General features: G+C 46.3%; 1 pseudogene across 1 annotated transcript; it reads right to left on the bottom strand.

Annotated features, from left to right (window-relative positions):
• Positions 1 to 2204: 2204 nt before the first annotated feature.
• On the bottom strand, positions 2205 to 9420 carry LOC311125995 (annexin A5-like; annotated as a pseudogene). The gene is made up of 8 exons: positions 9336 to 9420; positions 9149 to 9243; positions 7328 to 7441; positions 7131 to 7221; positions 6265 to 6344; positions 6047 to 6096; positions 2409 to 2502; positions 2205 to 2300 (listed from the first exon to the last, which is right to left on the bottom strand). The product of its transcript is annotated as an annexin A5-like (transcript).
• Between the last annotated feature and the right edge of the window lie 212 nt (positions 9421 to 9632).

Raw genomic sequence — 9632 nt, 5'->3', positions numbered from 1 at the left:
ACCCTAGGAAGCTCTTTGCCACCTTCTCCTCCCTGCTGAATCCTCCTCCCCCTCCCCCCCTCCTCCCTCTCTGTGGATGACTTCGTCAACCATTTTGAAAAGAAGGTTGACGACATCCGATCCTCGTTTGTTAAGTCAAATGACACTGCTGGTCCTGCTCACACTACCCTACCCTATGCTTTGACTTCTTTCTCCCCTCTCTCTCCAGATAAAATCTTGCGACTTGTGACGGCCGGCCGCCCAACAACCTGCCCCTCCTCTCTTCTCCAGACCATCTCCGGTGACCTTCTCCCTTACCTCACCTCGCTCATCAACTCATCCTTGACCGCTGGCTATGTCCCTTCCGTCTTCAAAAGAGCGAGAGTTGCACCCCTTCTCTAAAAACCAACACTCGATCCCTCTGATGTCAACAACTACAGACCAGTATCCCTTCTTTCTTTTCTCTCCAAAACTCTTGAGCCTGCCGTCTTTAGCCAACTCTCTTGCTATCTCTCTCAATGACCTTCTTGATCCAAACCAGTCAGGTTTCAAGACTGGTCATTCAACTGAGACTGCTCTTCTCTGTGTAACGGAGGCTCTCCGCACTGCTAAAGCTAACTCTGTCTCCTCTGCTCTTGTCCTTCTAGACCTGTCTGCTGCCTTTGATACTGTGAACCATCAGATCCTCCTCTCCACCCTCTCCGAGCTGGGCATCTCCGGCGCGGCTCACTATTGGATTGCGTCCTACCTGACCGGTCGCTCCTACCAAGTGGCGTGGCGAGAATCTGTCTCCGCACCACGTGCTCTCACCACTGGTGTCCCCCAGGGCTCAGTTCTAGGCCCTCTCCTATTCTCGCTATACACCAAGTCACTTGGCTCTGTCATATCCTCACATGGCCTCTCCTATCATTGCTACGAAGACGACACACAACCAATCTTCTCCTTTCCCCCTTCTGATAACCAGGTGGCGAATCGCATCTCTGCATGTCTGGCAGACATATCAGTGTGGATGACGGATCACCACCTCAAGCTGAACCTCGACAAGACGGAGCTGCTCTTCCTCCCGGGGAAGGACTGCCCGCTCCATGATCTCGCCATCACGGTTGACAACTCTGTTGTGTCCTCCTCCCAGAGTGCGAAGAGCCTTGGCGTGACCCTGGACAACAACCTGTCGTTCTCCGCTAACATCAAGGCGGTGACCCGATCCTGTAGGTTCATGCTCTACAACATTCGGAGAGTACGACCCTGCCTTACACAGGAAGCGGCACAGGTCCTAATCCAGACACTTGTCATCTCCCGTCTGGATTACTGCAACTCGCTGTTGGCTGGGCTCCCTGCCTGTGCCATTAAACCCCTACAACTCATCCAGAATGCCGCAGCCCGTCTGGTGTTCAACCTTCTCAAGTTCTCTCACGTCACCCCCCTCCTCCGCACACTCCACTGGCTTCCAGTTGAAGCTCGCATCTGCTACAAGACCATGGTGCTTGCCTACGGAGCGGTGAGGGGAACGGCACCTCCGTACCTTCAGGCTCTGATCAGTCCCTACACCCAAACGAGGGCATTGCGTTCATCCACCTCTGGCCTGCTGGCCCCCCTACCTCTGCGGAAGCACAGTTCCCGCTCCGCCCAGTCAAAACTGTTCGCTGCTCTGGCACCCCAATGGTGGAACAAGCTCCCTCACGACGCCAGGACAGCGGAGTCACTCACCACCTTCCGGAGACACTTGAAACCCCACCTCTTTAAGGAATACCTGGGATAGGATAAAGCAATCCTTCTACCCCCCCTTACCCCACCCCAAAGAAAGAAAACAATATATATATATATTGTAAAGTGGTTATCCCACTGGCTATAAGGTGAATGCACCAATTTGTAAGTCGCTCTGGATAAGAGCTAAATGACGTAAATGTAAATGTAATTCACACACCCATCTGCCCTCTCATTGGCTAGAATGGTCCCACCTGATCTTGCCTCCTGTAAATGTAGATAGGTGGAACCAGTTACTATGGTTACTATCATTCCTTTAGATCTATGAAGACCAGTGAACTATTGAACTAGTCAGGGAGAGGTTTCTAGCGACATTTATGTTTTCATTGTATAAATTACTAAATGAATATGTGGTGTGTGTGTGTGTGTGTGTGGTGTGTGTGTGTGTGTGTGTGTGTGATGTGATGTGGTGTGGTGTGTGTGTGTTGTGTTCTGTTGTGTGTGGTGTGTGTGAGACTTACCCACGGCCAGCAGCAGGTCTCTCAGTCCTCCAGAAGTCTCTCTCTGAACACTCTCTTCCATCTCATACCCCGCCAGCTTCATGTACGCAGCAAACACTGATACACACACACACACACACACGTCGATGTCAGAGAGAGGGAGCGTGTGTGTGTGTTGATAACCTTTATAAACACAGACCTCCCTCTCTCACACACTCAACACACCTCTCCTCAGGTGTTCAGCGCTCCTGTTCCCCAGGATGGTGATGAACTGGTCTTCATCTGTCCCAAACTTCTTCTCTCCTGCAGAGAACAAAGTCTACACACACACACACACACACACACACACACACACACACACACACACCACACACACACACACACACACACACACACACACACCACACACACACCACACACACACACACACACACACACACACACACACACACACACACACACAGTGAAATAACTGATGGTACTGACCTGCTGTATAAAAGCTCTATAGCTGTTGTAAAGGAGGCTCCTGGCAGAGTGCTGTTGTGGTCAGAATCAGAAATGTTTGGTCTCTAAAAAACTGTTGTTAGTTTAAAAATTACTCCACATTACTAAACCTAAATGACAAAGTGAAAAGAAGGAAGCCTGTGTAGAATAAGGTACTTGGAAAACTGTAAAACTGCAAAACTTTTGTCCTGAATACAAAGCGTTATGTTTGTGGCAAAAGCAACACAACACAACACTGAGTACCACTCTTTGTATTTTCAAGCACGGTGATGGCTGCATCATGTTATGGGTATGCTTGCTTGTCATCGGCAAGGACTAGGGACTTTTTTGGTAAAAAATAAATGGAATACAGCTAAGCACAGGAAAAATCCTAGAGGAAAACCTGGTTCAGTCTGCTTTCCAACAGACTGAACCAGGTTTGTTGGAAAGCAGACCCTCATTGCTAGACAACCATTTTCAAGTCTTGCCAGAGATTTTCAAGCCGATGTAAGTCAAAACTCTAACAAGGCCAAATCTACACTGGAGTTGCTTACCAAGATGAAATGGAATGTTCCGGACTGGCCTAGTTAGAGTTTTGACTTACATCGGCTTGAAAATCTCTGGCAAGACTTGAAAATGGTTGTCTAGCAATGATCAACAACCAACTTGACAGTGCTTGAAGAATTATTTAAAGAATAATGGGCAAATATTGTACAAAGACTAACAGCTGTAATTGCTGCCAAAGGTGTTTCTAACATGTATTGTCTCAGGGGGGTGAATACTTATCTAATCAAGATATACAGCGCCTTCAGAAAGTATTCAGACCCCTTGACCTTTTCCACATTTTGTTATGTTACAGCCTTATTCTAAAATGGATTAAATAAAAACTCAGTAATCTACACACAATACTCCATAATGACAAAGCGAAAACAGGTTTTTATATATGTTTGCAAATTTATTAAAAATAAAAACAGAAAAATACCTTATTTACATAAGTGTTCAGACCCTTTGCTATGAGACTCCAAATTGAGCTCAGGTGCATCCTGTTTCCACTTATCATCCTTGAGATGTTTCTACAATTTGATTGGAGTCCACCTGTGGTAAATTAAATTGATTGGACATGATTTGGAAAGCAACACACCTGTCTATACAAGGTCCCACAGTTGACAGTGCAGGTTGAAGGAATTGGTTGAAGGAATTGTCCGTAGAGTTCCGAGACAGGATTGTATCGAGGCACAGAGCTGGGGAAGGGTACCAAAAAATGTCTGCAGCATTGAAGGTCCCCAAGAACACAGTGGCCTCCATCATTCTTAAATGGAAGAAGTTTGGAACCACCAAGACTCTTCCTAGAGCTGGCCGTCCGGCCAAACTGAGCAATCAGGGGAGAAGGGACTTGGTCAGGGAGGTGACCAAGAACCCGATGGTCACTCTGACAGAGCCCCATAGATCCTCTGTGGAGATGGGAGAACCTTCCAGAAGTACAACCATCTCTGCAGCACTCCACCAATTAGGTCTTTATGGTAGAGTGGCCAGATGGAAGCCACTCCTCAGTAAAAGACACATGACAGTCCGCTTGGAGTTTGCCAAAAGGCACCTAAAGACTCTCAGACCATGAGAAACAAGATTCTCTGGTCTGATGAAACCAAGATTGAACTCTTTGGCCTGTATGCCAAGCGTCACGTCTGGAGGAAACCTGGCACCATCTCTATGGTGAAGCATTGTGATGGCAGCATCATGCTGTGGGGATGTTTTTTCAGCGGCAGGGACTGGGATACTAGTTAGGATCGAGGGAAAGATGAACGGAGCAAAGTGCAGAGAGATCCTTGATGAAAACCTGCTCCAGAGCGCTCAGGACCTCAGACTGGGGCAAAGGTTCACCTTCCAACAGGACAACAACCCTAAGCACACAGCCAAGACAATGCAGGAGTGGCTTCGGGACAAGTCTCTGAATGTCCTTGAGTGGCCCAGCCAGAGCCCGGACTTGAACCCGATCGAACATCTCTGGAGAGACCTGAAAATAGCTATGCAGCGACGCTCCCCATCCAACCTGACAGAGCTTGAGAGGATCTGCAGAGAAGAACGGGAGAAACTCTCCAAATACAGGTGTGCCAAGCTTGTAGCGTCATACCCAAGAAGACTCAAGGCTGTAATCGCTGCCAAAGGTGCTTCAAAGTACTGAGTAAAGGGTCTGAATACTTATGTAAATGTAATCCGTTTTTTATTTGTAATAAATTACAAAAAAATTATAAAAACCTGTTTTTGCTTTGTCATTATGGGGTATTGTGTGTAGATTGATGAGAGGGGAAAAAAACTATTTAATCCATTTTAGAATAAGGCTGTAACGTAACAAAATTAGGAAGAAGTCAAGGGGTCTGAATACTTTCCAAAGGCAAGTATTAGTGTTTTATTCTTCAATCATGTTTTAATAAATGTTAGAAGTTTTCTTCCACTTTGAAATTAGAGTATTTTGTTGACCAAAAATGACAATTAAATCCCACTTGGTAACAACAACATGCCTTCTGAAGGCACTGCAGGGATATTGTCTTGATAATCAAACCACGTTTTACTTTGTGGACTTCTTTTAGACCAAAGCGTTAGGGGTTAGTATGGAAGGCTTTTTATTTTCCTTTAGATTATTGATTTGAACTGTGCGCTACTGAACTGGTTAGAAACCTATTGTATTGAACTGTCCAACTGAACTGGTCAGAAACCTATTGTATTGAACTGTCCAACTGAACTGGTTAGAAACCTATTTTATTGAACTGTCCAACTGAACTGGTCAGAAACCTATTATATTGAACTGTCCTACTGAACTGGTTAGAAACCTTGTTATTTTCTGGATTCATTGGACTTGCTGATTTGGGGATTTTCTTTCTGGATTTTTGAAGTGATTTGGGGGGTTTTGGTTTGATTCTGAAACCACCATCTGTTGTAAATACACATAATTTTATCAACACACCTTCTGTTGCTCTGTCTCAATATGACCACCAGATGGCAGCATTCAACACTTCTGGTTATCACTATCAACACACCTTCTGCCTCTCACACACCAACACACACACGCTTACACAAGGGGTGCCTGTGTAAGGAGTGTTATTTTACACACACATAACCGTCACACACACACACACTTTCTCACACACCCCTGAGCAGAACCCAAGTCAAAGAAGTCATTGTGAATGAGCAGTAAATCTGATTTCTATCACATATTTCAGATATACACACGTGATTCTCTCTCTCTCTCTCTCTCTCTCTCTCTCTCTCTCTCTCTCTCTCTCTCTCTCTCTCTCTCTCTCTCTCTCTCTCTCTCTCTCTCTCTCTCTCTCTCTCTCTCTCTCTCTCTCTCTCTCTCACACACACACACAGTCGCTCTCTCTTACCTGCGCATCAGTCTCTATGTTCCCTCCTGTACTCCCTGCTGTCTGCTGGCCTGAGAGGAGAGAGCACATTTATGTTCCACACATCTATATCTGTCAGATCTATGTCCCACACATCTATATCTGTCAGATCTATGTCCCACACATCTATATCTGTCAGATCTATGTCCCACACATCTATATCTGTCAGATCTATATTCCCCTGACCTTTGACCCCTCACCTGTAGCAGGATGACCAGCAGTCTCCTGAAGTGACCTGATGTGTCTCCAGTTATATCCTCCTCCAGGTCTGCATCATACTCTGGAAGACACACACAATCAGGGAGTCTGTGTGTGTGTGTGTACCGTGTACCGGTGTGTGTGTGTGTGTGTGTGTGTGTGTGTACCGTGTACCGTGTGTGTGTGTGTGTGTGTGTGTACCGTGTACCGTGTGTGTGTGTACCGTGTACCGGTGTGTGTGTGTGTGTGTGTGTGTGTGTACCGTGTACCGTGTGTGTGTGTGTGTACCGTGTACCGTGTGTGTGTGTGTGTACCGTGTACCGTGTGTGTGTGTGTGTGTGTGTGTGTGTGTGTGTGTACCGTGTACCGTGTGTGTGTGTGTGTACCGTGTACCGTGTGTGTGTGTGTGTGTGTGTGTGTACCATGTACCGTGTGTGTGTGTGTGTGTGTGTGTACCGTGTGTGTGTGTGTACCGTGTACTGTGTGTGTGTGTGTGTACCGTGTACCGTGTGTGTGTGTGTGTGTGTGTGTGTGTGTGTGTACCGTGTACGGTGTGTGTGTGTGTGTACCGTGTACCGTGTGTGTGTGTGTGTGTGTGTGTACCGTGTGTGTGTGTGTGTGTGTGTGTGTGTGTGTGTGTGTGTGTGTGTACCGTGTGTGTGTGTGTGTGTGTACCGTGTACCGTGTGTACCGTGTACCGTGTGTGTGTGTGTGTGTGTGTGTGTGTGTGTGTGTGTGTGTGTGTGTGTGTGTGTGTGTGTGTGTGTACCGTGTGTGTGTGTGTGTGTGTGTGTGTGTGTGTGTGTGTGTGTGTGTGTGTGTGTGTGTGTGTGTGTGTGTGTGTGTGTGTGTGTGTGTGTGTGTTTACCCTGGCGGTAAGCAGCAGTGATGTCCTTAATCTGCTGGGCCGTTCTAGAAGACAGGATCTCAATCAGCACCTTCTCTTCAGTCCCCGCCCCCTACACCGTGACAACAGCACACTGTCACTATGACATCGGCACACAGTCACTATGATATCAAATCGTCACTCACAGGATATGACATCACTAGACCCGGGTCAAATACCTTGATGGCGTTCCGTAGTGATGTCACATCGTAGAGGATGGGCGGAGTCATCAGAGCCACCACCAGAGTCTCAAACTTTCCCCCCAGTTCACCCTGCAGATCACCTACCAGGTCCTGGAGAGAGGAGAGAGGAGAGAGGAGAGGAGAGAGGAGAGGGAAGAGAGGGAGAGGGAGAGAGAGAGAGGAGAGGGAAGAGAGGGAGAGGGAGAGAGAGAGAGGAGAGGAGAGAGGAGAGAGGGGAGAGGAGATGGGGAGAGGAGAGAGAGAGAGAGAGAGAGAGAGAGAGAGAGAGAGAGAGAGAGAGAGAGGAGAGGGGAGAGAGGGGAGAGAGAGAGGAGAGGAGAGGGGAGAGAGGGAGAGGAGAGGAGAGCGGGAGAGAGGAGAGAGGAGATGGGGAGAGGAGAGAGGTAGAGGAGAGGAGAGAGAGAGAGAGAGAGGAGAGAGAGAGAGAGAGGAGAGGGGAGAGGGAGAGAGAGAGGAGAGGAGAGGGGAGAGAGGGAGAGGAGAGAGGAGAGAGGAGAGAGGGGAGAGAGAGGGAGGGAGTTAGAGTTGACGATGCGTTCTCCTTTGTGGTTGTATTGTGGTTGTATTGTATTGTGGTTGTGGTTGTATTGTGGTTGTATTGTGGTTGTATTGTGGTTGTATTGTGGTTGTGGTTGTATTGTGGTTGTGTTGTGGTTGTATTGTGGTTGTGGTTGTATTGTGGTTGTATTGTGGTTGTATTGTGGTTGTGGTTGTATTGTGGTTGTGTTGTGGTTGTATTGTGGTTGTATTGTGGTTGTATTGTGGTTGTGTTGTGGTTGTATTGTGGTTGTGTTGTGGTTGTGTTGTGGTTGTATTGTGGTTGTGTTGTGGTTGTGTTGTGGTTGTATTGTGGTTGTGGTTGTATTGTGGTTGTATTGTGGTTGTATTGTGGTTGTGGTTGTATTGTGGTTGTGTTGTGGTTGTATTGTTGTTGTATTGTGGTTGTGTTGTGGTTGTATTGTGGCTGTGTTGTGGTTGTATTGTGGTTGTATTGTGGTTGTATTGTGGTTGTATTGTGGTTGTATTGTGGTTGTGGTTGTATTGTGGTTGTGTTGTGGTTGTGGTTGTATTGTGGTTGTGTTGTGGTTGTGGTTGTATTGCGGTTGTGGTTGTGTTGTGGATGTATTGTGGTTGTATTGTGGTTGTATTGTGGTTGTATTGTGGTTGTGGTTGTGGTTGTATTGTGGTTGTATTGTGGTTGTGTTGTGGTTGTGGTTGTATTGTGGTTGTGGTTGTATTGTGGTTGAATTGTCGTTGTATTGTGGTTGTATTGTGGTTGTGTTGTGGTTGTGTTGTGGTTGTATTGTGGTTGTATTGTGGTTGTGTTGTGGTTGTATTGTGGTTGTGTTGTGGTTGTGTTGTGGTTGTATTGTGGTTGTATTGTGGTTGTATTGTGGTTGTATTGTGGTTGTGGTTGTATTGTGGTTGTGTTGTGGTTGTGGTTGTATTGTGGTTGTATTGTGGTTGTGGTTGTATTGTGGTTGTGGTTGTATTGTGGTTGTATTGTGGTTGTGTTGTGGTTGTATTGTGGTTGTATTGTGGTTGTGTTGTGGTTGTATTGTGGTTGTATTGTGGTTGTATTGTGGTTGTATTGTGGTTGTGTTGTGGTTGTATTGTGGTTGTGTTGTGGTTGTATTGTGGTTGTATTGTGGTTGTATTGTGGTTGTGGTTGTATTGTGGTTGTATTGTGGTTGTGGTTGTATTGTGGTTGTGTTGTGGTTGTGTTGTGGTTGTATTGTGGTTGTGTAGTGGTTGTGTTGTGGTTGTAATGTGGTTGTATTGTGGTTGTGTTCTAACCTTGCCGTGCAGGGTCTTGTATGCAGCTTTGATCTGCTGTCTCTGGCTGTTGCTACGAGACGTCAACAACTTCATGATGGAATCTTCATCAGTTCCTATGGCAACAACAAAAACCATAGTCAAATCTTTGGTGCCATGTTTTACTCACTCACTTTGCGAGGACAGTCATAATATTCAGAGCACTGACCCAGTCCCTTCATGGCCTTGTAGAGTGTCTCTGCATCTTGGTTGGCGTTGAAGTTTCCACTGGCTCTCACACTGCCTCGACCAGCCTATCAGAGAACAGACACACAGGAGGACACCGGGTAATGTAGACTGAACAAAAATATAAAACACAACATGCAACAATTTCAAAAGATTTTACTGAGTTACAGTTCATATGAGGAAATCAGTCAATTGAAATAAATAAATTAGGCCCTAATCTATGGATTTCACATGACTGGGAATATAGATATGCATCTGTTGGTCACAGATACCTTTACAT

The sequence above is a fragment of the Coregonus lavaretus genome, assembly GCF_964263955.1.
Source record: "Coregonus lavaretus genome assembly, contig: HAP1_SCAFFOLD_7165, whole genome shotgun sequence".
Lineage (NCBI taxonomy): Eukaryota > Metazoa > Chordata > Actinopteri > Salmoniformes > Salmonidae > Coregonus > Coregonus lavaretus.
The sequence above is the reverse complement of the archived record's forward strand: the minus strand, read 5'-3'. Positions and strand labels throughout refer to the sequence as shown.